Below are 27,875 nucleotides of genomic sequence, written 5' to 3' on the forward strand. Positions count from 1 at the left end.
AGAGGCTTTCAGGTCTGGCCCAACTATGTCTTGGGTGACCCCCACCAGCTGATAAACTTATAGAGCTTGTTTCTCACCAGGTGTGGAAGGAGCTGGTTACAGTAGAGCCCTTTCTAAGCATTCAAATTTTTAGTCCCTCCCAAGGACAGGAGACACTGGAGCTAGGGGGGTCCCAGTTGATACCATGGTTGTGGCAGTGGCCACTAAAAAACATCTTGCAGAACACTTCTGTCCATCCCCCTAACAGGGAGTTCAGGGCCTTGGACAGCTTTGGTAAGCACATTTATACTTCAGCGAACTTTGCTCTGCAGTTGTTGAGTTATCTGGGACATTTTACAAGATCACAGACAGATTTGACTAAAGAACTCTCCAGATCTCTTCCTTGGTCCATGTCTGCCAAAGCTCAAAATAGTCTCCTTGCAACTGGCCACCCTACAATTGATGTCCAATGCATCCATGAGGCTGATCTCCTATGTAGCGGAAGATACCTCATGGGTGGTGGGTACAGGCATTGCCATTAGGAGACATTCATGGATGCATCTATGCAATTTTGTGGAGCCCTTTAAGTCTTCATTCATCAATTCTTCATTTGCTGGATCTTCCTTATTTGCCCCTAAAGTGAGACACACACTTCAGATGTGAGCAAGAAGGAAAGACCTGGTCTGCCTTAGGGATATGGTTTTCTACCCCTCAAAGACCCTTTTCCCAGAGTCAGAGGAGGTAGAAAAATGTGGTTCCATAAATCCCAGGGTCCTTCCCAAGGCTCAAAAAGAGATAGAATTCCCCCTTCTGCCCTGAGAGAACTATTGAAAGACTGTGCCCCCACAACAGAGGTGACTGCAGAACCAGGGTTTCTGGGATTCTTTGAGTCGAACCCCATCAGTGCTCCTGAAGGGCTGCCCAACTGTTGCCCTCTGGAGGGAATCAGAGGGTGTTTGTCTCTGTACCAAAGAGCCTAGCTATCCATAACAAAATATTCCTGGATGCAGAGAATTGTATCTAGAGGTTGTCATACCATTTACTATATCTCCCCTACCAGATTGAAGAGAATCCCCAATCTTCCACCCAACCAAAGGAAAGCAGCAGCCTTAGAAATAGAAAAGCTGGTGGAAAATAGCCTTCCAGAAGGTCCCACCAGACCAGAGAGGATTCTGGACCCACTCAAGATTCTTCTTAATGCCAAAGAAGATGGGACTTTGAGACTCATCCTGGATCTCAGCAAACTAAACCAGGAAAGACCTTGTCTGCCTTAGGAATATGTTTTGTCCAATATTCAAGGCTCTGGATGGTCATGGTTCCCTCCATTCTACCCCTACTAAGAAAGGATAATTGGATGTGCCTGATAAATCTTCAGGATGTATTCATCAAAATGAACAGGTGCTCCAAAATATATTTGTGCTTCCGGGTGGGAGCCAGCCTTTACCAGTTCAGTGCATTGCTTTTGGTCTCACCACAGCCCCTAGTGTGGGCACCAAATGCATGGTGGTAGCTCATTTGAGACTGCTGGTATTCCGAGTGTTTCCATACCTGGATGACTGGCTCCTAACTGCCCCAATCAGGCAACTACTCCTACAGGCAAGACACTACTTACTGCAGTTGATTCTACATCTTGGCATTGCAGTCAGTTAACAGCAAATCACATCTCACACTTGCAGAGTCGGGAGTTTGTAGGTGCTTGTCTGGACACAGCCAACCAGATAGCCTCTCTCCTTTCAACTCGAATCTAGACACTCAAATCCTAGGTCAAGAAAGTGATCTGACATTTTTCTCTGTCAGCATGACTAATCATACATGCTTTCAGATCCATGGCAGCAGCTATCACCCCAGTTTCTTTAGCCAGGTTTCAAATGCAAATTATGCAGTGGACCCTGTTGGTACAGTGGTCCATTTCTCAGCAGCCTTTATCCACCCCAGTCAGGATCACACAAGCTTGCAAAATATATCTTCTTCAGTGGTTGCACTCAAATGAAGTTTCCAAAGACAGTCCATCTGTTTTCCCCCTGCACATGGTAACTATCAACACCTCCCAGCCAGGGTACAGGGCACTACTTTCTAAGGTACATGGTCTTCAGAAGATGCCGAGTTGCATATCAATGTCCTGGAAATGAGAGGAGTCCTTCTAGCATTGCAGGCTTTTCAAGATGCTCTTCTGTCTGGAGCAGTTAATATTCAAAATAACTAAAAAAAAACTCTGGGGTGCTAGAACGAAGCTGCAACAAGTTTTATAAAGTGCTTTTTTGTTTGAATCTAGGTTCAAACTTCATCAGACATTAACAAAAAAGTAAAAGCATAGCTTAATACTATTACATTAAATTATTAAATTCATAAAATACATGTCCATATAAGTACATCACTTTTTAATATATCTAACCTATGCTTTCGATTAAAATACATAGCCATATCACAAAATTACAAGAAAAAAGTCTAAAATAAAATTGTTAAAGATTAAATAATTCATCTCCACCACTCAGTAATAAATGCACTGAAGGAGATTTTTTACACTATATTTCATAAATCCAATACCTATAAAAATGTTAAATGTATTTACTAAAACTTTCAAGTCTACCTTGCCAAACTTAAGCAGTTGAACAGGAATCATTTAGTCCAGGATACCTGTACGCATTTAATTTGATTTGCCAAAGTAACTCCAGTTCTTCCAACTTCAAGCCTTCAGGCCTCCCTCTAATATCATGTGAAACACAATCTATTACTAGGAATTTAAATGTATGGTCCTTTTCTATCAAGATGTGTTTTGCTAAAGCATTATCCTCCTTACCTTTACTAATGGCATACTGACATTCACAGAATCTACATTCCGTTTTACCTATATAGTAAATGGGGCATTGTTGGAATTTGGCAAGGTAGACTACAGGCTTTGAGTTACAGTTGAATTTATTTCTTATTCTATATACTGTGTCATTGATGTTAAAAGTTGTTCCCACTTCTATAAACTTGCAAAATCTACAAGATTCACGCTTCTATGTTCTTAATTGGCTTGACATTCTAGTAATTTTAGACTCCAGTAGATTTTTCAAATTAGGGCCTCTCTTAAAGATAATTTTGGGAAAACTCCCTACTTTATGGAATAATTCAAGATCACTGTTTAATATATCCCAGTTCTTACCTACAATGAATCTCACAGTTTGTCTGCACTAAAGGTTGTAATTAAACTCGGCATGAAGTCACTGGGTTTGTCCACCGTTGATTCTGAGGTAATGATCAGCTGCTCACTAACTATGGTAGAATCAGTATCACTAGTGCTCAAAATGGGGGCACATGTTCCTATGAACCTCTTTAATTTCACCTCGCTTATCAGGGAATCTACTAATACTTGTATGGACATAAATTCTATGAATTTGTGTAACAATGTTGTTTTAAAAACAACTAATGTTTATGTTTCACTAGGTGTAGTGTATAGCTTAACATTTTTTAACATTCAGGTTTTTAACTTGGTTTCTAATTTAGTTGCATTTGTTAAAGCATAGGTCTTTAACATATTCATTCAAGGTTTTCTGAATGAATTTTGCTGGGTGGGGATTCATGATGCAATTAATCAATACCCTTTCTCTGATTGTAAGGGGAGCATCATGTGACCTTTATGTAATAATAAGCTATGCTTTTGCTTTTTTGTTAGTCTGATGAAGTTTGAACCTAGATTCAAATGAAAAGCGCTTTATTAAACTTGTTGCAGCTCTGTTCTAGCACCCTGGAGTTTGTTTTTTTTTTTTTGTTATTTTGAAATTGTTTTAAAGTGGTTTATTCAGTACAGTTACTATTCAGACAGACAATATGTCCGTAGTCTGGTACATCAACAAATAGGGAGGAACCAAATCTTATTCACTTTGTCGAGAAGCAATGAGTGTGTGGCAATGGACAATCTCTTCTAGAATGCTTTCTAATAGCAACACACATTACCAGGGAAAGCCAGTGTGAATTTGGACAAACTAAGCTGGTCCATTCTGATGCCTCACAGGTGGTTTCTCAATCTCAACGTGGTAGAGAGAATTTTCCTTCAGTGGGGCCAGTCATGCTGTGTAACCTAGTCACTTCTCCCCTTAATAACAAGTGCAGCAGGTTCTTTGCCCTGACCAGTTGAAGACGACAGTTATCCTCATTGCATCCCTTTAGCCTTATCAAATTTAGTTTCCCTTCCTCTAGCCTCACCTTCTACATCTGCTGTGAATACTGGATCCCAGCCCAGACCTCCTATCTCACCTGACCGGTATAACTCATCCGGACAGAACAGGCCTCAAACTGACCACATGGTTTCTCCAATTGCACTGACTGCTAGACAGCCCAGGCTGTCGTCTCCAGCCCATCCTATTTTATCTTCTTAGAAAGCTTCTACTAGAGAGATTTACAAAACTAAATGGGAGAGATCTGGACCCCCCCCCCACCATCCCTGCACCAGCTATACTTGATTTTTTTGCTTCAGTTTTTATTGAAGGGGATAGATTTTCTACTGTTAAGGTCCATGTGGCTACCACTTCAAATTTCCATCTAGGCAAGAATAATTCTACCTTAACTTCTAAATTATGTGAAGCTTTTCTCAAATTAACATTTTTTTTACTTCTACCTACACTGAAGGATCCAACTCCTCATTGAGTTTCAGCTATTTTCCTTCAAACTCTGACCCAAAGCCCCTTTGAATCCTTAATCAGGTCATATTGAAATCTTTTGTCTCAAAACAAAATTTTTTCTAGTTGCTATCACATCAGCCAGATGAGTATCAGAACTCCAGGCTCTCTCTTCATAATTTCAGTTCCTGGTTTTCCACAAAGACAGGGATGTCTTTGCAGACCAACCCATCCTTTTTGCCAAAGGTAGCTGCTGAGTCTGTTAACCAGGTCATTGACCTTTCTTTCCAAATTTCTCAAGTTATGGGAGAGTCCATGCTCTGTGTTTTGGATGTGCACAGACCACTTCCTTTTTATCTCCAAAGAACAAAATATTTCTGGTAGACTGACCAGTTTGTATCCTCCTTACCTAATAGATTGGGAAAGTCCATGTCCAAAGTCACATTGGCCAAATGTTTAACTGATTGCATCTCTTTTGTCTGCAGTAAGAGAATTATCTTTGTCTAAGCCTCCTAGAGTTCATCCCACGAGGTCTGTGTCAGTGTCCTCAGCTTTATGGTCAAGGGCTTCCATTACTGATATTTGTGCAGCTGCTACTTAGTCCAGTGTTCATACTTTTATTGCACATTACAAATTAGATCTGGTTTCTAGGAACAAAGCTGCCTTTGGCTCAGCTGTACTCTGGAATATCATTCCTTGAGGACCACCCAAGTTTCATCTAGCTGGGGACTCTGTCCCATCAGCTGAGGAATGAATGAAAATAACTGTCAGACTTAATGTTATGGTGAGTACATACCTTTATCTGTGTTGACCATTTTTCTTCTTCCTCAACTTCCTGCCCACCTAACCCCTTTCCCATTGCTTCTGGATAGGCCTAAGAGTTTCGGTTTTGGAACTGCTGTTCCTTGTTTGGGCTCCAGCTCTTGTTTTCCTATTGCTATGCCTTCTTGAATCCTATTAAGATATTGTACACTGTCTTCTATGAGCAGCAAACTAGGTTTGAGGTATGTCAAATGGGCAGGGTATTATGGGTAAATGAAGGAGCTTGAGAGTTTGGGTCCGAGGATCTGATAGAAGCAGCCAAGTCAGATCCAAGATCCATAAGTTGAGGTGGAATAAAATTGGACAGCACAGATGTAATGTTGAGTACATAACTTCCTTTTTTTTTTTTTTTTTTTTTTTTTTTTTAGTAGTGGGAAGGTGAAAAAAACCTTAATGCGTGTCTGAGGTACCACCTACTTTATAATGCCATGTTGTAATGTCACTGGGAGGAGTTGTTCAGTGCTAATGAGTACAGGTGCGATGTCAGTGGAAGAAGCTGTTTAGTACTGCTGAATGCATATGTTGTCATGTCAGTGGGAGGAGCTGTTTAGCACTAATGAATACAGATGCCTGTAATGTTGGCAGCTCTGGTGATTTGAATGTGCTGCATTACACAGCCACAAAGATTCAATGTTAGGATTATCTAGCATAACTTTGGAAGATAGATTTGAGATTTACATAGTAAATATACTTGCTACACATTTTCATTATTCCAGTCTCATAGTGCCAGCTAATGACAACTCTTTTGTGTTCTACTTATTTATTTCCAGTTACCTACCTGGTCCAGTTCAGGGTCACAAAGGAGCCAGAGCTTATCCTACCATTTGGTGGGAGTAAAACAATGAAACTAATCCTGGACAAGGCACCAGCACATTACAGGATGGACTAACAAATAATGTGTAACTGCAGTGAATATAAAAAGTTTATACACCCCTGTTAAAATGCAAGGTTTTTGTGATATTAAAAAATGAGACCACAATTAATAATTTCAAAACGTTTCCCACCTTTAATGTGATCTATAACCTGTGCAGTTCAATTGAAAAACAAATGTATTAGGGAAATGTATATAAAAAATAAAAAAATGTACAATAAGCTGGTTGCATAAGTGGGCACACCCTTAAGCTAATACTTTGCTGAAGCACCTTTTGATTTAATTACAGCATTCAGTCTTCTTGGGTACACACCTGCCATCATTTAGCGACTCTGATTAACCCCAAATAAAGTTCAGCTGTCCTAGAAGGATTTTTCTTGACATTTACTCCGTTGCATTCTACAGCAAGAGAGCTTACAAAGCATCAAAGGGATCTCAAAGGTATCAGTCAGGAAAAGGATACAAAAAATGTCCACAGCATTGGATATACCATGGAACACAGTCATCAAAAAGTGGAGAAAATATGGGACAACAGTGATGTTGCAAAGAACTAGATGTCCCTCCAAAACTGATGAAAAGACCAGATGAAAACTGGTCAGGGAGGCTACCAGGAGACCTACAGTAACACTGAAGAAGCTGCAAGAATTACTGGCAAGTACTGGTTGTGTACTACATTTGACAACAACCTCCCATTTTCTCCGTATGTCTTGGCTATGGGGTAAGGTTGCAAGACGGAAGCCTTTTCTTACACAGAAAAACATCCAGGTCCTGCTAAAATTTGCAAAACAATACATGACTTCTCACAAAAGTATGTGGAGAAAATGTGTTATGGTCTGATGAGACCAAGGTTAAACTTTTGGCCACAATTCCAAAAGGTACGTTTGGTGCAAAAACAACACTTTGCATCACCAAAAGAATGCCATCCCCACGGTGAAGCATGGTGGTGGCAATATCATGCTTTGGGGTTGCTTTTCTTCAGCTGGAAATTGGGGCTTTAGTCAAGGTGGAGGGAATTATGAACCGTTCCAAGTACCAGTCACTTTTGGCCCAAAACCTTCAGGCGTCTGCTAGAAAGCTGAAGATGGAGACAAATTTCACCTTTCAGCACGACAATGACCCCAAGCATATATCTAAATCAACAAAAAAATGGCTTCACCAGAAGAAAATTAAAGTTTTGGAATGGCCCAGCCAGAGCCCACACCCAAATCCAATAGAAAATCTGTGGGGTGCCCTGAAGAGGGCTGTGCACAAGAGATGCCCTTGCAATCTGACCGATTTGGAGTGCTTTTGCAAGGAAGAGTGGGCAAATATTGTCAAATTAAGATGTGCCGTGCTGATAGATTCCTACCCAAGAAGACTGAATAGTGTAATTAAATCAAAAGGTGCTCCAATAAAGTATATGCAGCCAGCTTATTGTACATTTTTTTATTTATTCCCCTAACAGACTTGTTTGTTTTTCAATTGAATTGTCCAGGTTATAGGTCACATGAAAGGTGGAAAAAGTTTTGAAATGATTTATTGTTTCATTTTTTTATATCACAAAAACCTGGCATTTTAACAGGTGTGTGTAAACTTTTTATATCCACTGTACAGGCAATTTGAAAGGAATGCTAGTTCAGCTAGTGATATCTTTGGGATGTGGGAGGAATCTCGATAACTTGGCAACAATCTATTCAGACACAGGGAGGATGTACCGACTCAACACAAAAGGCACTCCAGATGAAAAGAAACTGAAGAGCCATAACAGTATAAGGAGGCAGGATTGCACTCTACCACTGTGCCACTTGGTATGTTTTCAGTTTATGCTTAAAACTGACTTTTCACCAAGAAAGTTTATTTTGAAGATGATGTAGAATTGTTTTAAATTTTGTAGTTTGTACTATATCCTTCATTGCATTATATTAAGGCATGAAGTGTGTACACATCTATGATTTTTATTTTAGCAACTTTGTGGCCATATCATTTTTGCTAAAATATTTCTGCTGCTTCGAAATAGGTTTAGCTGTAATGTGTTTCTATGTTGAAGGACTACTGTGGGCAGAAACTGATATACATGTTCATCATATCGATCACTGCTGCAGTAACATTAGCTAAATTGGTTATATCCTGCATAGGATATAACAGCTAGCCAGCTACCAAAGCTTCAGGGCAGCTTCCACGCATCCAAACTGTTAGGCAGCTTGAGCTGAGGTGATGAAAATGACAGGTGTGGGTGCCAAGTCTTTCAGAGCTTTCCTGCTGCTGAAGAGTATGCTCCTCTTTCCTCTGAAGGAAAAATCTTCCATTTCAAAAATTAGTTTATTCGCACTTTCTTTTTCAGGAGAGTTATTTTACACCAGGGAGTTTGGGTTTTAATGGACTCACTCAAGACTGTATTGTACTTTTAAATGAGATCAGTCTTTTTTCCTGTCCGGTTTAAGAGATATTTAGTAATTCAGCCATTTTTTTCTGTGGAGAAATTGTGTTTATTTTACATTTTTTGGGGCTGGCATAATGTTTTAAAGTTCCTTTTGTTGTGGTTTTATGTGGAAGAAGTGACCTTAAAGACTTAAATTTTACCAGCTTTTGATGCTTGTTTCCCTGGGAAAGATGCAACATTTTTGGTTTGAACATGGAACAAACTGTTGGTCCTGTGGTTGGGCCTTCCAGTCACAAAAAGAAAAAGCCTTTGCCACCACAGCAGACTTCCAGTTTGCCTCAACCATAGGTAGGTGACACTGCTGTGGCCCTTAGTTGTACCTCAGACCACGCAGATTTTACCCAGGATCCCTGTGGTGTCGCTCCTACAGCCACTATGAACCTGGGGTTGGATGCATCTTCTGCAGATGTTGGGGTCCCCTCAGTGGGCAAGGGAAAGACATTCTTTTTGGCCCTAGGAGAGGGAACAGGGAAGGCTTCCCTGTTTTGTCAGTGTGTTGTGCTCATTAGTGGGGCAGCTGTTGCCATTAATAACACCATTGGCCTCATTTTTCCTATCAAAAAGAAGTAGAAAACGAAACATGTAATACTTCTCAACTTCCCTTAAACAGGAGAAATTTACTGCATTTGGCTCAGGTTTTAATTCAGGCTGCTGATCCTTCTTATCAACTTTTTCTTCTTTCAGCTGCTCCCATTAGGGGTTGCCACAGCAGATCAACTGTGTCCATTTCTTCCTGTCCTCTGCATCTTGCTCTGTCACACCAACCACCTGCATGTCCTCTCTCACCACATCCATAAATCTTATCTTAGGCCTTCCTATTTTCCTGTTACCTGGCAGCTACATCCTTAGATTCTTTTTCCCAATATACTCTGCATCCCTCCTCAGCACATGTCCAAACCAACGTAATCTTGCCTCTCTGTCTTTGTCTCCAAACCTTCCAACCTGGGCTGACCCTCTAATATGCTTATTCCTAATCCTGTCCATCCTCGTCACACCCAGTGCAAATCTTAACATCTTCAGCTCTGCCATGTCAAGCACTGACTCCTGCCTTTTTGTCAGTGCCACTGTCTCCAACCCATATAACATCTTCAGCTCTGCCATGTCAAGCACTGACTCCTGCCTTTTTGTCAGTGCCACTGTCTCCAACCCATATAACATAGCTGGTCTCACTACCCTCTTGTAGACCTTCCCTTTCACTCTTACTGGTACTCGTCTGTCACAAATCACTCCTGACACTCTTCTCCACCCACTCCATCCTGCCTGTACTCTTTTCTTCACCTCTCTTCCACACTCACCATTACTCTGAACTGTTGATCCCAAGTATTTAAATTCATCCACCTTCACCAGCTCTACTCCCTGCATCCTCACCATTCCTGTATCCTCCCTCTCATTGACACACACATATTTTGTATTAGTCCTGCTGACCTTCATTCCTCTTCTCTCTAGAGCATATCTCCACCTCTCCAGGGTCTCTTCCATTTGTTCCCTACTCTCACTACAGATCACAATGTCATCTGCAAACATCATAGTCCACGGGGACTCCTGTCTGATCTCATCAACTACTTTCTGGTAAAAGAAAGTGGGATACCTCGTTTCCTGAAGACATTCAGGATTATGAATCTGGACAGGAAGATAAGGAACAGATGCAGGGCTTTCTCCTCAAATTTCTGATTCAGACTCAGGAGCTCAGTTTGTGAATCTCCCCTGTGGGAGTTTATTTTTTTCTGAGACTATTTCAAGAATGTTCCAGTGTTTTCAGTGGGAGAACACCAATGTTTCCCAGTCCCTCAGAAAATACTATGAACTGTTACAGAAGGAATTTCCAGAACCTTCTCCCATTCCTCTAGTTCTGTCATCTTTGGAGGATGTATGTGTTAGTCTGTAGTTTTTCTGATAGTCAGCCAGCTGCCCCCAAAAAGGCAGATAGGATGTGTATAGTTCCTCAGTCTTTTAGGTTTTTATATGTGCACGGTGGATAGCATTGTCGCCTCACAGCAAGAGATCCCCCAGTTCAATTATTGGCTGGTGTGACTTCTGTGTGGAGTCTGCATGTCCTCCCAGTGTCTGTATGGGTTTCCTCCAGCTGCTCTGGTTTCCTTCCACATTCCAAAGACATACAGTAGATGGACTGAACACACACTAAGCTGGCCGTAGATGTGAGTGAGCATGTGAGTTTATGGTGTGGAAGAATTACCACAGCAGGGCTATCCACCCAGCTGTGTAAACTTTGGTTCTAGATTGTCACTGGTGAAGTGACACCCTGACCCCATGTACAAAAATGGGAAAGGGGATTGTGGGTGGGTGGATGGATGGACACTCTTACCAAACTTGACTCAGCAGCTGTAGCTTTAGTTGTTCCCACTGCTGCTAAGCACTTAGATAATTTCAGTCCTACTTCTGATAAGGATGGGAACATTATTGATAAGTATGGGAAAAAATGTGTTTGCAACTTTGCTTTTTCAGAACTTTGACTTGTCAGGCTTGTATATGTTAGTTTGTTCTAATTGTGAACGTCTGAGGAATGTTTTGTCTCCGGTTTCTTCTTGTGAGGAAGATAATTTAGTTAGTTCTATTGTAAAGTCACTACTCATTGTTTACAGAGTGTGTACAATTCAGTTGATAGTTCTTCCAGGGCCACTGGTACTTTTTTGAGAAGGTTCCCTGGCTGCATTCTCAGAACCCTCCCAGACGATGATGATAAAAATGTTATTTTAATTTTTCTTTTGGATAGTGATTTAGTTTTTGGCCCTTCTGCTGCAGAGGTGATCAGAAGGTGTGATGAAAGAGGTAAGGTGATGCATGGTAATTTAAGATTTTCTGCCCTCTGTTTCCAAATTTTCTAAGGGACTGTCTAACCCCTTATCCAACTTGGGCAAAAAATGCAGTCCCAACAAAATGCAGGTACATGGCAAGGGGGTTCAAATAATTCTTAAACCTCCCCAAGCCAGGGACTCTGCATCACATTATCAATCCTGTGCCTTGTCCTTTAGACTATCCACTGCACCAATAGTGTTCAGAAAGTGTCTAGTTCCATTTACAAGTTGTATGCTGACTTATCTTTGCAGACTCTTTTTCAAAGCATCAGGAATCTGTCAGTTGGGTGAGAGAACTCATACACAAGATGGAATTCCAGGAAAATATTCAACATTTTTTGACTCCTCCACTCAGGGTTGTGTTCTGGGGTGTCAGCTAGACACCTCAATTCAAAGAACTTTTATTCCCCAAGAGAAAGTAGTTCAGTATATAGAACTGTTTCCAAGGTTTTCCACTAAGACTTTGGTCACTGTGAGGTAATACCTCAGGATTTGGGGTCTCATGGCATCTGTGATTCTTAAGATACCTATGGCAAGACTCTACACAAAAAATGTAAAACAGTAGCTGAAGTCTCTTTGGTTCCAGCACCAACATCATTTTTTTAAATCCCAGTGCTGTGGTTTGTTAGAGAAATTACTTAGTGGAGACTGCAAATATCCTTAAATCTGGGTCTTCCATTCTCCCTCCCTGTTCCAAAAGACTCGCAATAGACAGCTTGGACTTTTCTTGGGGAGCAGTGTCAGGAGGGATTAAAGTGCAAAGTGTTTAGGACACGAAAGACAGACACAAGCACCTAAATACAACAGAGACACTTGTCCTGATCACTACTACGTAAGTTGTTACAGACAATATCACATTCATGTGCTATATCAACAAGCAAGGGGGAACCAGGTCATACCTCTTTGCAGATTAGCCATGTTAGCATGGAATATAGCTTCACAGCGCTGTCACACTCTTCAGACGTCCTACATTCAGAGCAAAACTGTGTGTCAGACAAGCTTAGAAGGGCAAGGGCAGACTGTCACAAATGGGCTATACTGCTCAGACAAGCTCCACGTGGGTTTACAGAGTGGTCCTAGCAGCAAGGAACTCGAAAAAGCGACTACCTTCTGGATTTAAGTATCTTTGCTTTTTTTCACTGGAAATAGCTTCTGTTGCTTACTTTGAACTAGCCTGAACTGTTTTTTTACTGATTACTGCATTTATTTTAAAATCTGCACTTAAAGTAACATTTAGTCGAATTTAATCGAAAGTTTGCTTGTTTGTTTGTTTAATTTAACTGTGGAGGCTGCCCACTAAAGTGTGCTAGCCTGTGTAACTAATTTATCACTGTCTCTGCATTTTCTGTGTGTTTCTACAAAAACAACAAAAAAATAATCCTTGTTTTCCGCCTTCCTCGACTAGTTTAGACCAGTATACAGGCATTGCTGTATTCTGGGCTGTGGTGTAGTTCCTGTGTTGTCCATTACCTTACTTGGATAGAAGAAAGTTTCTTTGCTCACCAGTGGGAGTGGGGAGCCTTGAGCAGCCTACCTGTCCTTGGGGAAGTGACCTCAGCACAAGAAGCTGTAGTAATTGGTTGTTTGGGACCATTCCTAGCTCTTTTGTAGTTCACTACTTAAAATCCGCGTTTGCACTTTTTTGCTGTCATGCATAAGCGCAGCGCCGGTTAAACAAGGTTAAACTTTTTCTGGCTCCGCCAAGTCTGCTCTTCAATTTTTCCATTAGAACTGTTCTACTTGCAATCTAAACAGCCTATACTCTATCTGAAAAGCTCAGCACTTGCTCCTAATGCGTTTTTTACACAGGTAAAGCACTCTTAAACAAAAGAAAGTACTTCATTCACCTAAATTCTGTTGAGTACCCATTTCCCTATAGGTCCTTTCTGACTCGGTTACACAGCAATCTTTTTCACTATTTCTAGCATGTCGAAGGGTCAGTTGCTGGCGTCCTCTCCTGTTCAGCTGGTGAATCTGGGAATCTTGAGGCAATGTTATAATTGCCTCATGTACACAGACAACCCTCTCCTCCTCCCAACAAATACAAATATATGCGAGAGATGCAACTATATAGCCAAACTGGAGGCTGAGCTCTCTCAATTCAGTACTGGCAAGACCAGTCAGGAGGAGAAGGTAACCACGCACACCACAAACCCAGTCTCACATAGAACTATCACAACTGCAAACCAAACACATAAACACACAAAAACATACTCGGAGGCGCTGATTAAAAATCTACCAAAACAACAGAGGCCTCCAAAGCAGACACCCAAGCAACCACCACCTCAAGACATAGCACATGCAACGCATAGTTTACAAAGTCAGTGTGCTAAACAGTCACAGCCCTTAAGGCCAAACAACATGCCAGACACACTTGTAATAGGTGACTCCATAGTCAGACACAGTGACGTCCCGCTCACCAGACTGAACAAGGAAAAGGTCACAGTAAGCTGCCTGTCGGGAGCTAGAATCCGCCACATAACACAAGCACTCGGGTCACTCCACAGCAAGTACAAATATGACTCAGTCATTGTACATGCCGGTGTGAACGACCTGAGACGTACCTCCCTGGACTACATGAAAAGAGACATAGAGGAGCTCTCTGATTATGTAGCCCAGGCCGGTATAACCCTGACCCTGAGCAGCAACTTACCCTCACCAAGAATGATGCCACAGTACAAAGACAAAATGATCAGTTTTAACAATTGGCTTAATTACTGGTGTCATTCTAAGGGGATCCAATGTCTGTCTGCTTGGGATGACATGCTTGACAAGCCACGCTGCTTCGCAAGGGATGGCTTGCACCTGTCACCCCTGGGCTTCTGGATATTGGCCAAGGCTCTTGCCACCCCCATAGTGCCTTTTTAGGCAAGGCTCAAATGACAAACCTACCTCCCTAGAAAACACAAGTGGAAAAAACTAAGGGTAATGCTGCTCAATGCCAGAAGTCTAAACCTCAAGATGCACGCCCTCGAAGCCCTCCTCAGTATGGAGAACATCGATGTCTGTGCAGTGACTGAAACCTGGTTCAAGGCTCCTGAGAGCACCCCAGCACTATCAGGTTTTACCTCATATCATGCTTTCCGGCCCCAAAACTTGGACCGAACCACAAAAGGAGGGGGAGTATCCATTTTCATCAAAGATACCCACACCTCCAGGTTAGTGGCAACGCACGATTCATCGGAGACCATCCAGGTGCAACTTAACCATAGGCAAAACTGCCTTACAGTTTGTAGCATGCTACAGACCACCCTCTCAAACTCAGGAACCCCACACAGCCTTCCTGAAGACACTGGAGAGTATGAATGTCTCTCCAAATACCATCATTTTGGGAGACTTCAACTACCCAAACATAGACTGGGAACATTACTCAAGCCCCAACACCCTAGCCCAAAGGTTCCTAGAATTCATAAACTCAAATGCAATGGAGCAACTAGTCACCATTCCCACAAGAGGGGACAATATACTAGACCTGACCATCACAAACATGGGGACAAAATGCTCCACACCGGAAGTATATCCCTCTTTGGTAAGATCAGACCATAAATTAATCTCACTGGAAATCCACATCCCGCCCCCACCCCCTGCACAAAAGACCACAGTGAAGAACTTCTCAAAAGCAAACTTCACACTTCTTAAGACTGAAGTGGTATCCTTCAAGGTCCCTGGGCCAGTGGAAACCACAACCCACACTGCTGAATCCTTTGCAAATGCCTACTATGGGCACCTTCAAGAATGCATGGATCATGCAATCCCAAATAAAGCCAAGACCCATTCCCCCAAAGGCAGGCGCCCGGTCTGGTGGACCCCAGCCATAAACAAACTTTACAACAGGAGGAGGAAGCTACTACATGACAGAGCAAAATCCCTAAAAGGGAAGGCATCTCTGATCAGTACTAGCAAAAAATTACAATCACTCACAAAATCATCCAAGGCCAACTTTGAGAGAAAAATCGCAAAAGACAATCACAAGGCCTTCTTTAGCTATGTTAGAAACCTGGGTGGGAACTCCCAGATATGCTCAGAGTTAGTCCAAAATGACACAAAATACACTGAACCCACTGACATTGCCAACATTCTGGCAGACAGGTTCAGTGCAAATTTCTCCTCCCCCTCCCCCCCCAAAAGGAGAAATAACTATCCCCAGCAGAGTGTAGCCTCCCTAACATCTCAGATGCCCAGGTGAGAGCCGCCCTCTCTAAAGCTAAAAACACAGCATCAATGGGACCGGATGGTGTCCCGGGCTGTGTGCTACATGAACTCCAAGAGGAACTAAACCCACACATAAGGCTGCTGTTTAATCTTAGCCTTACTACAGGATACGTACCCAAAGAGTGGCGTACGGCAACAGTGGTCCCACTTCACAAAGGCGGTGCTTCTACGGACCCTGGAAATTACCACCCCATAAGCTTGACAAGCCTGGTCTGCAAAGCTATGGAGAGGATCATTATGGAACTCATAAACAAAGACATTGGGGACCTACAGACACTGGATCCTACCCAATTTGGCTTTGTCAAGGGCAGATCCTGCCTTTTGAACTTGGTCGACTTTTTTGAAACAGTCACTAAGGCCATTGATGAGGGTAAGGCAGTTCACACAGCCTACCTTGACCTTGCAAAAGCCTTTGACACAATACCCCACTTGGGCATCATAGACAAACTCACCAGTTTAAATGTAAACCCATATGTCACAAGATGGGTTGCAAACTGGCTCAAGGACAGAACCCACAGGGTCAGAGTTGCTGGAGCTATGTCAGACTCTAAGCCAGTCACAAGCGGTGTCCCACAGGGCTCAGTCCTGGGACCCCTCTTGTTCGGCATTTATTTTTCCAAGGTACAGGCAAACATAGGAGGATTGTGGCTGACTAAGTTCGCAGATGACTGCAAACTGGGCACCATAATTGATACCGCAGCGGACACAAACATCCTTCAGAGAGGCCTCATAGAAACAGATAATTGGTGCCAGAGCCATAGCCTTAAGCTGAACGCCAAAAAATGTATAGTCATACCCTTTGGGAAAAACAAGGTACCGACAAATTACCACATAGGTGGTAATCCATTAAGTACGGAAGAGGTAATCAGGGACCTAGGGACCCAGGTTGACAGTAACCTCTCATTTGACACTCACATTGCCAAATTGGTTAGGAAGACCTTCTATATTGCCCACCTTATCATGAAGGGTTTCACATCTAGATCGAGAGGTCATTGTGCCCCTGTACTCTTCTCTTATCAGGCCAATGATTGAGTACAGTGCCCCATTTGGGATGTATCTCACCCGACACCTGCAGCAGTTGGAAAGACCCCAAAAGTTCCTCACCAAGAGGATAAAGGGTCTTAAACATATGTCATATGCTGCCCGACTGAAAAAACTCCAGCTCTATTCAGTCGCATACCGCCTACTCAGAGGTGATCTGTGCCTGACGTACAAGGCCATGTCCAATCCGGAATTAATGGACATGCTCCACCTCAGAAAATCCAAATCCATCAGAGCCACGAGAACAAGAGACTTAAACCTCAACACAGAAATAAATAGGACGTGCTGGAGGGACAGATTCATAACCCAGAGGCTCCCTACACTCTGGAACAGAATCCCAGTCCATGTTAGGCAGATCCCCTCACTGACTCTATTCAAGAGAAATCTCGATGAGTGGATGGGAGATCGTAGGTTTACCCTGGGGTCATCTCTGTGTCACTGCTAGACAGAGGCACAGTAAACTAAACCCTAAAAGGGGCGTAGTATTCTCATCCTAAGGGGTGGTGAAAGCCACACACACTCTGGCTAGGCTTATAAATGCCCTAGGGCAGATAGCCTAGTACGAACCTATGAACCTATAGATCATGGGATCTTCCAGGATTTGATCCATCTGTGGGAAGTTCCTCAAGTAGTCCTGTTTGCCTCCTCTGTGAACAATCAACTGGCATGATTCTGATCCAGGACTCCATGCAAGAAGGCCTGAAAAACAGATGCCTTTTCTTTTGTTTTCTTTTCCTTGGACAGCAATGTGCCTGTATGCTTTTCCACCGTTTCCAGTGCTATCCTGGGTACTTGTGGGGATTCCTTCTGAATCTTCATAAGATCATTGTAATGACACCCTTCTGGCCCAGGCAACTGCAGTTCTCCCTTCTTTAGGAAATGGCTAGGGGCAATTACCACAAACTTCCTCACTGACTGGATCTACAGAAGAACAAGCATATTTGATGCACCCCAGCCAACTTCAGTAGATTTGCCTGGATGATAGGGACTTGATTACCCTTAGGCACCTGTTTACTGAGGACATGTAGCAGATATCAGTGGAGGCAAGAAAGCCTGCTACAAAAAAATTGTATATTAGTAAATGGAAATGATTTATAGTTGGTGCCAGCAACATAACCAGCACTTATTCAGGGCTAGTTCTCTAGTTTTACAATATTTGTGTGAGTTACAATCCTATGGCCTTTTCTTATTCCACTGTAAAAGTTCATTTATCAGCCATTTCAGCATGTCTGCCCATGGATCCTCCTCTTTCAGTTCTTTCTCGTGTCAAAATGTTTTTGAAAGGGACTTTGCATGAGAGGCCTCCAAGGAAACAAGTGGCTACTCCTTGAGATCTTAATTTTGTTTTAGAGAAGCTAGCACTTGCTCCATTTGAACCAGCTAACCTGGTTGACTTGACATGCCCAGGTCATAGAGGATCTCCCTCTGACCCAGGAAACCCATGTTAGACTTATTGGAAAACCTCATTATCCAACCCTATACCATATTCATGGGCAACTTTAATTACCCCACTGTTAACTGGGAATCGTATATGACACCAAATGTACAGGCACAGAGATTCTAGGGTTTTGTAAACACAAACTCCCTGGACCTGATTGTCTATACACTAACAAGGGGTGCAATCATACTGGATCTGTTCCTCACTAATATGGGAGACCGCTGCACACCCTCTAGTGTAATGTCTTGTCTTGTAAGGTCTGACCACAAAATGGTCTCCATTAAAGTATAAATAAAACCTATAACCTGAGTTAAACCTGGAATGTTCAGGAAGTACTGCAAGTTTAACTTGTTACTATTAAGTGATAACCTGGCAAAATTTCAAGCCCTCCCCCCCCCCCCCCCCCAATACACTGAGAACACTGCTGCCTAGGCAGAACTGTTTACAGAAAGCCTATACAAGCTTAATCCTAGAATAACCTTCCCCTTGCTTTATCTTCTGCCTCCACTATTACGCTGTTCAAAAATTCACTTAAATTACAGTTATTCTTGGCTATGTCCATGCATTACCTAACCTTCACAGTTTCTACCACCCCAGATAGCTTTGTATCCAATTTATACCTACTGTAATTTTTCTACAGTATCAGGAATTACATTTTCTGCTCAAGTTTCTAATATTTGTACTAGCTCATGCTAAACTTACACTAACTAATTTCTAAGTAGTCTGTCTGTCTCTATAGTCAGTTATAATGCTTATCTAGTGTCAATTTCTGTTTCTGCATCGAAAGTTGTATTTTTTATCTAGTGTCAAATTTTGTCTATTTCGATAGTTGTGTTTTTATCTGTTAAGTTTTTGCTTCTGTATAGATGATCATATTGTTCAACTATTTTTTTCTGTACTGAATGTGGAGCTTTTCTCCCTGGGCCTCTGCTGTAAATGGACATGTGTCCAGTCAGACTGTCCCGGTAAACAAATGTAACATAAATAAAAATGTTAATAGCTGCATAGAGGCAGCTATACCCACCAGGAAGAAGTGCAGAACTAAGTAAAAAAGCCTCCCTGGTGGAATTGCCAACATCAATAGACTGTATAACAGAAGGAAAAAAAATCATAGCAAAAATTAGGAAGTGCAGCACCTAGCAGGATAAAAGCCAACTCATCAAATTAAACAAACAACTCAGAGGACAAACTCTACTAAAGACAGATTTGAGGTATATTTGGCTTCCCAGGCCATGGACAACCACAAGGCATTCTTTAGCTATATCCACAACCTCAAAGGTGTAATGTACAGTTGTGTGCAGTGCTCATCGTAAATGGAGCCATCTATACTGAGCCAGAAGATGTAGCAAACCTACTGGCAGACAAATTCAGCTCCATCTTTACCCCCATCTCCCCATGAACCTCCCCTCTGGAAATATCAAATACAACTCCCCCTGCTGTCACTAATGGACAGGTCCTTAATCCTCTCTCTAAGGCCAAGAACACTGACTGCTTCAGTGGACACAGACAATATCCCAGGATGCCGTCTAAGCAGCATGAAACATGCTCTCTCAGGCCCTCTGGAATTCCTGTTTAACTGTAGCCTCCAGTCAGGTTTTGTGCCTCATGAATGGAGATCAGCAACAGTCATCCCTCCGCACAAAGTTGGGCCATCTACAGACCCTGAGAAATATAGACTCATAAGTCTCAGTAGTCTCATATGCAAAGCCATGGAAAGAATTGTCATGGAAATGATCAGTAATGACATAGGAAACCTCTGGACTCTAAAGCCAACCCAGCTTGGTTTCATCAAGGGCAGGTCATGTCTACTGAACCTGGTGGACTTCTTTGAGAAAGTCACCAAAACAATGAATGAGGGCAGCATGGTTCACACTGTCTGCCTTGACCTGGCCAAGGCATTTGAGATAAATCCCCAGCTCGGGCATTATTTACAAACTTAAGCGGTTAGGCACAAACCTTATGTCATCCGGTGGATAGCCAGCTAGCTGGCAGAGAGGACCCAGGAAGTTAGAACTGGGGAGTCCACCTCTAGAAAGAGGCCAGTCACAAATGTAGTCCCACAGGGATCAGTGCTGGGACCGCTCCTTTTTATTTTAGTATTTACTTCTCTGAAGTCAAGGCCAACGTCAGTTTTCTGATTGCAAATTAGCAGCTGTCATTGAATCACCCACTATACAAATTTTCCCCAGGAAGGGCTGAAACTGATAAGCAAATGGTGCCACAGACAGGGAATACAACTAAATGCCAAGAAATGCATAATAGTATCCTTCAGGAACTCACCCACTCCTGGTAACTATCATATTCACAACACACCCCAAAGAGTTGACCCAGTAGTCAGGGACTTGGGGACACATACAGACAGTAATTTAGCCTTTGACCATTATGTGTTTATAGTAGTGGTGAAATCATTTTAAGTTGTGCAACTTATAAACAAAGTTATGGCATCTAGGTCCACAGAAGTCATTGTTCCACTGTATTTGGCATTCAGCAGGCATATCACTGAGTGGAGTGCCCTCTTTGGTATGTACCTAACCAGGTATATCCAACAACTGGGGACATCCACAGATGTTTCTCACTAAAAGAATACAGGGTGTAAGTCAAATAAATGTACTGTGCAGACTGACTCAAAGCCCAATCCCTGTACGTGGTCTCCTAAAGGCTGTTGAGGGGGCATCTATGCCTGGCATGCAAGGTATAGGTTCATAGGTGTTTACTAAGTGAATGACCACAAGGGCCTTTTTCAGCCAAGCCATGCATCCAAAATCTCTGACAAGTTCTGATACCCTTGATAAATGTAAGCATTGTCAGACCACACTCTGATTGAGCTCCTGCATGTCTGCAAAACAAACCAAACAAAAACAGTCCTTGAACCAAATAAGGAATCAGATGCAAAAACCAGAGAATACAAGATAAAGAAAAATAATCTGGTTCCACACAGCAGTGAAAATCAATATGTCCTTTATTGTAGTAGGTAAGCACTTTCTCGGAATAACATCCGCTTCATCAGACCAACAAAGATAGAATAGCAGTTACATTTTTAAACACTAAAACATCCAATCAAAAATCAGATAAAATGTGCATCATAGCTAAAAGCCATGTGATAAAATACATCTGTAGAATCTATAGATCGTTAAAAAATTGAATAAAACAGACTAAATGAACAATATGTACTTAAAACTGGTAAATACAATAGTAAAAAATAATAAAAGATGGACTATTGAAATATACATGATAAAAATATTAAAAGAGAGATCAATGCTTTAATGGCCGTGCTTTAAGGAAGGGTTTCAGGGAAACTCTGTTTAAACCAGGAGGTTTATCAGCTTGAAAGCGCAAAATCCATTTCTGTTCACTAGATTCTGTTCTATTATTTATGTCACCTCCTCTCTTGGTACTATGCAGAATCTCTAGTACCATAAAGCTAAATTTATGTTCTTTACCCTCTTTAGGTACATGTAGTGATAGTGCGCTGGTTTCTTTAACATTCCTGATATCCCTAAGGTGTTCAAGTATTCTATCCTTAAACACCCTGTTCGTTTTCCCTATGTAAAATGAGAAGCAGGTAGTACAATAGCAAAAATAGACAACATTTTTTGTTCGACAATCTGCATAAAAAGCAGTATCTATCTTAAAACCCAAAGTGGGATGTGTGAAATGATTACCAATATGTATATGTGTACAGGCCATACAATTCCTACACATATATGTACCAAGTCTATCAGATATTATATTTGATTTAGTATTAAAGGATCGATAACAGAGCTGACTCTTAAGTGATCTATTATTTCTAAAAGCAAAATCTGGCTGTGTGCCAATGACCCCATTCAACTCATGTACAGTAGACAGAATATCCCAGTTCTTTTTAATAATATCACATGCTACATTCACATTACTGGCAAAGGTCAATGGCATCCTTAGTTTATTCCTAGAGGTATCAGTGGAAGCATCACTTGAGAAAGTATTGTCAATATTATCCCTGTTGTTAATACTAGTGGGGAGGGGGGAAAAGTATGGCTGGCACTTACCTGATCTATGCCGCCATCCTTCTGCTATTTGATAATCAATAAGTTTACTACTATAGCCTCTTTCTAAAAATTCTTGTTTAAGTGTTTGTAATGCAACAATGAGACTATCATCATCATTAAAAAGTCACATAGTTCGAAATATCTGTCCTTTCAACACACTGAATTTCGTATGATTCGGATGCATACTGCCATAGTGTAGAACATTATTCTTTATAACAGTTTTCTTATACAAAGTAGTAGACACAGTGGATAAATTATTTTTAGTAACTTTAACATCCAAAAACTCTACTTCTTTATAAGAATATTCATAGGTAAATCTCAAAAATGTATTCAACTGATTTAAGTATAAAAGAAACTCTTGTAGCCGCTGCTCTGAGCCATGCCACAACAAAAAAAATCATCCACAAAACGTTTATACCATTTGATGTTAACCTGGTATTCATTATTCAAAAGTACATGTTTAGCTTCCCAATTAGCTAGGGATAGGTTGGCATAGCTATTAGCACAAGCTGTGCCCATAGGACAATGTTTATTTGTAACTCTGGATATTGAATCATTGTTCACTGTTATACCCAAATGAATCGGGGAATTGAAAATGTCAGAGAATTACTGTGTGAGAGAAACACCCCTGATACTAAGGTGAAACTTATTTGCACACTTTTGGAAATCATCCTAGAAAACAATGTGTTTATTTTTAATGATGTTTATTATGCACAAAAAGTCGGCGTAGCTATGGGCACAGCTTGTAGATTTACCTATGAATATTCTGATAAAGAAGTAGAGTTTTTGGATGTTAAAGTTACTAAAAATAATTTATCCACTGTGTCTACTACTTTGTATAAGAAAGCTGTTAGAAAGAATAATATTCTACACTATGGCAGTATGCATCCGAATCATACGAAATTCAATGTGTTGAAAGGACAGATATTTCAAACTATGAGACTTTTTAATGATGATGATAGTCTCATTGTTGCATTACAAACACTTAAGAATTTTTAGAAAGAGGCTATAGTAGTAAACTTATTGATTATCAAATAGCAGAAGGATGGCGGCATAGATCAGGTAAGTGCGAGCCATACTTTCCCCCCTCCCCACTAGTATTAACAACAGGGATAATATTGACCATACTTTCTCAAGTGATGCTTCCACTGATACCTCTAGGAATAAACTAAGGATGCCATTGACCTTTGCCAGTAATGTGAATGTAGCATGTGATATTATTAAAAAGAACTGGGATATTCTGTCTACTGTACGAGTTGAATGGGGTCATTGGCACAGAGCCAGATTTTGCTTTTAGAAATAATAGATCACTTAAGAGTCAGCTCTGTTATCGATCCTTTAATACTAAATCAAATATAATATCTGATAGACTTGGTACATATGTGTGTAGGAATTGTATGGCCTGTACACATATACATATTGGTAATCATTTCACACATCCCACTTTGGGTTTTAAGATAGATACTGCTTTTTATGCATATTATCTATTTTTTGCTATTGTACTACCTGCTTCTCATTTTACATAGGGAAAACGAACAGGGTGTTTAAGGATAGAATACTTGAACACCTTAGGGATATCAGGAATGTTAAAGAAACCAGCGCACTATCACTACATGTAGCTAAAGAGGGTAAAGAACATAAATTTAGCTTTATGGTACTAGAGATTCTGCATAGTACCAAGAGAGGAGGTGACATAAATAATAGAACAGAATCTAGTGAAACAGAAATGGATTTTGCGCTTTCAAGCTGATAAACCTCCTGGTTTAAACAACAGAGTTTCCCTGAAACCCTTCCTTAAAGCATGGCCATTAAAGCACTGATCTCTCTTTTAATATTTTATCATGTATATTTCAATAGTCCAGCTTTTATTATTTTTTACTATTGTATTTACCAGTTTTAAGTACATATTGTTCATTTAGTCTGTTTTATTCAATTTTTTAACAATCTATAGATTCTACAGATGTATTTTATCACATGGCTTTTAGCTATGATGCACATTTTATCTGATTTTTGATTGGATGTTTTAGTGTTTAAAAATGTAACTGCTATTCTATCTTTGTTGGTCTGATGAAGAAGATGTTATTCCGAGAAAGCGCTTACCTTCTACAATAAAGGACATATTGATTTTCACTGCTGTGTGGAACCAGATTATTTTTCTTTATCATATATCTGCAAAACAAATAGCATCAGAATTACCTGTTCTAAAGACTTCAACCTTGCCTGTGATATAAATAGGACTTGCTAGGGAGACAGGTATGTATCCCAGAGACTACCCCTTCTCTGGAACTTTCTTCCCATCCATGTGAAGCAGAGTTCCTCCCTAACCCAGTTCAAGTGCAACTTGGACAGTTGGATGGGGAGCAGGAAATTCATCCCTGGTATGGCATTCATGTCTCTTAATAAACACAGGCAGCCTCTAAATCGTTTATCTCCCAGGCCCCTGCTTGTAACTGTTTCACCTCAAGCCCCTACTTACACTTATTGAGGGTACCAGAATTTGTCAGTGATTTGGGATGCAGGGCTAGGCTTACAAAAGACCCTTGTGGTCATTAGCCTAGTAAACACCTGTGAACCTATAGAAAACAATTTGTGTTTGCTCTAACCTCTACAAAAAAGATGGAGTTGCATCCTGTTATGGCAATTCATCCCCATCTCATTTTCCACTGAGCCAGGGTTTCTTTGAAAATGAGTCCTCCTTTTATTTCTAAAGTAGTATCTCAGTTTACCTTGAGCCAAACTATCCATTTCCCTGTTTTTTTTTTATTGAACCTAAAAATGATCAAGAAAAGATACTCCTTACCTTGGATGTCCACAGACAGGTCAGGCACTATCTTGACAGAATTAAATCTTTCAGCTCTTTGGATCACTTGTTCATTTCTTGTGAAGATAAGAAGAGGGAATAACCTATGTCAAAACAGACCATTTCTAAATACCATATACTCACCAAAACAAAACCATTCATGACAGGGTCAAGGCCCACTCTTCTAGGGTCTTGGCTTCTTCTGTAGATTTTTGGAAAGGGCTGTATTCTAGATGCTGCAGCTTGGTCCTCAGTACATACTTCTACAAAACACTATAAGCTTGATTCCTTCTGTAGGTCTAGGCCAGGCTTTGCAAAGACCATTCTTCAGGTGCTTCTGGACTCTTCTCCTTCCCCCTCCCAAATGTAGTAAGCTAGTGAAATCTACCTGTATAGCTAAGGATACTGCAACGGTGATCAGTATGATGAGCATAGTACAGTTGTGTAAGTAAACTTACCATAACAATAGATGTTTGAATGGTCACTGATGCAGTAGCCACTTTCTCCCTCTATTCCCCTTGTTCTTTGGTGTGTTGTTTATGCCAGAGTGTAGACATTTATTTTGTGTTCTTCCTAGCACTGTCCTCCCTATCTTTGTTGGCATGAAAGCTCTGAAGGGTTTTGTGCTCAAGCCTGTCTTTTTAGTCAACTAATTTCTAGCTGACTGAGAGGTTGGGCACATGGAAGGTCCCATGAAACTTTGGAAGCTTGGCCAGCTGTTGTATCATATGCAGGATGTAACCTATATGGTTAAGGCTAAATATATATATATATATATATATATATATATATATATATATATATATATTACACTCTGCTTGTTCACTAGAAAATGTATACACAATTTTTTATGCAACTAAGCTGAACAACTGATGTCCTCCAATTTCACTGTTGTATTCATTGCAATAAGGATCCCCTGCCAAGGGTAGCCCGGTTTCTGACTAGTACTCAAGCCTTTAGGTTGCTTTAAGATATGCCGTATGTCACAAGTATGCTCCCTGCATAAGGCATAAAGGTGAAGTCCGACGGTACCTGTGACACCCGTGCACTGGCCCATCAATCAAGGAGCCTTAGTCCTCACCACTAACACCAGTGAGGGGTGTCCACATAGGGGAGGATAACAAATACACACACAGTAAAGTACAATTTCCCTTAGGAGCACACAGAGATAGCAGTCAGTCTGGGACTGGTTTCTCTCTTTCTATCCAGATCCCCAATAAGACCCCCACTGGCACAGCTATAGGGTCCAGATAGCCTAATGGGCAAGCTAAAACTTCCAGCACCCTCTCTGTCCAACCAGTACTTCGTGTCCCTGCCCAATTAGCTGACGCACACACACTTTGATATAAGTTATATACAACCACACAGACACTTGTGGGGATGGCTGGCACAGGTTCCCCAGCTTGTGCCCCTTTCACCCAGACTATATGGTAGAAATCACTGCCACCACCCACTAATATAAGCTACTAATAAGGCCCTTATCAAAGGGTGTCCAATTATTACTGTGCAATATTATTATCCAACTGGTAAGTGTGACCGAACAGCAAGGCTTATTTGGGGTGGCCTGGACAGTATCACTACATACATGAAATGTACTCTAGAGCTTAAATTATCTCTACACAAAACAGCCACAGTTGAAAGATTTAAAAATATTTAATAATAAATAATAAAAACACCAGACAATACTTCTTATTAGACAATGCTAGTCAAGAGTTCAGAAATCACAGAGAAATACTTAAAATAATACAGTAAAAAAGTTCTGACATCAGTATAGGAAAAAAACTAATCCAATCTTCCCATTTCCTAGCTATATCTAAGAGAAAACACAGTTCCTAAAATAAACTTACATATAGAGCATAGGCAGAGTGCTAGTGATGTTGGATGTTCTCAAGACAAATGCAGTATGCTCAGAGTCTCTCTGTCCTTAAATTGATAACACAGTACCACTGACTCATTTCAGATTGTCATTTTCTGTTTCCCAGGCTAACAGAAGTTCAGAATGTAACAGCCCTTTTGATCTTGCACCTGGTCAGGAAGCTACAGCAATAAAATGCATTATACATGCAAATTCTAGCAATTAACTCTAGTCTCAAAACAAAAGCAAGGATTCCTTCATCCAGATATCTTGGCTCTGGGTTTTGTGATCAAATAATTACACAATGCTTGACTTAACAACACTCCTACGGCAGAGTGCACTGTTATATTTTTTGCAGTTCCACATTGAACACCATTTTGTTCCATTTAAGAGAACAAGCCTGTGGCTTATATTAATATTTACAAATGACAGAATTATCTACAAAATTCTATCTAGCTAGGCTGGCAGCCTTCACATATCTTCACAGTGCCATCCTCAGAACTTCTTTGCTGAAAGTCCAAGCACAATCTTTTCATCATCTGTCTGAATGCCCACTTCATTTGTTGGTTCACTGAGCTGTTTCAGATGAATGCCCCATTGGAGTTTTTTGGTCTTGTCTTTTTTTCTTTTTGTGTATTGCTTGTGGGATTCATGTCATCCAGAAAGTTTAAATGCCAGTGTGGGAAACAGATTTCCCACAAAGAACGTTACAAGCAGTGCTTATTTTGTTTTGTCGCTTCCCACTACCATACATCCTGTTCCATTTGTCAGGCTTTTGTTCCAAAGAGACTCTGTAATTGGCTTTCCTCTCTGGGCTTGTACTTGAAGAACCAACATCTTGAGCTTTTACTGAAAGACACCATGAAAGGAACTTCCCACTTAAAGGGTCAGCCGTCCATGAAGAAAAAGGCCAAGAAGTCTAGGTCCAATTTTTCTGCTGTGCTCCCTCCGCAAGTTGTCTTTCCTGAGGCTAGTGAAAGCCCAGAGGATCACCCAGCTCTG

At 41.1% G+C, this 27,875-nt stretch overlaps 1 long non-coding RNA gene across 2 annotated transcripts in view; it reads left to right on the forward strand.

Annotated features, from left to right (window-relative positions):
* The window catches only part of LOC122800778, a 1,511,100-nt gene extending 1,503,049 nt beyond the window's left edge, over nt 1–8,051 (forward strand). The window contains exon 6 of one of the 2 annotated variants that reach the window (XR_006364639.1): nt 7,864–8,051. This is a non-coding gene — a long non-coding RNA (uncharacterized LOC122800778). The remainder of the gene's footprint in view (nt 1–7,863) is intronic. The other variant, XR_006364640.1, reaches the window with a different exon arrangement.
* Nucleotides 8,052–27,875: the final 19,824 nt, after the last annotated feature.

Source organism: Protopterus annectens, chromosome 4.part1 (assembly GCF_019279795.1).
Source record: "Protopterus annectens isolate FY-2018-M chromosome 4.part1, PAN1.0, whole genome shotgun sequence".
In the NCBI taxonomy this organism is placed as follows: Eukaryota; Metazoa; Chordata; order Ceratodontiformes; family Protopteridae; genus Protopterus; species Protopterus annectens.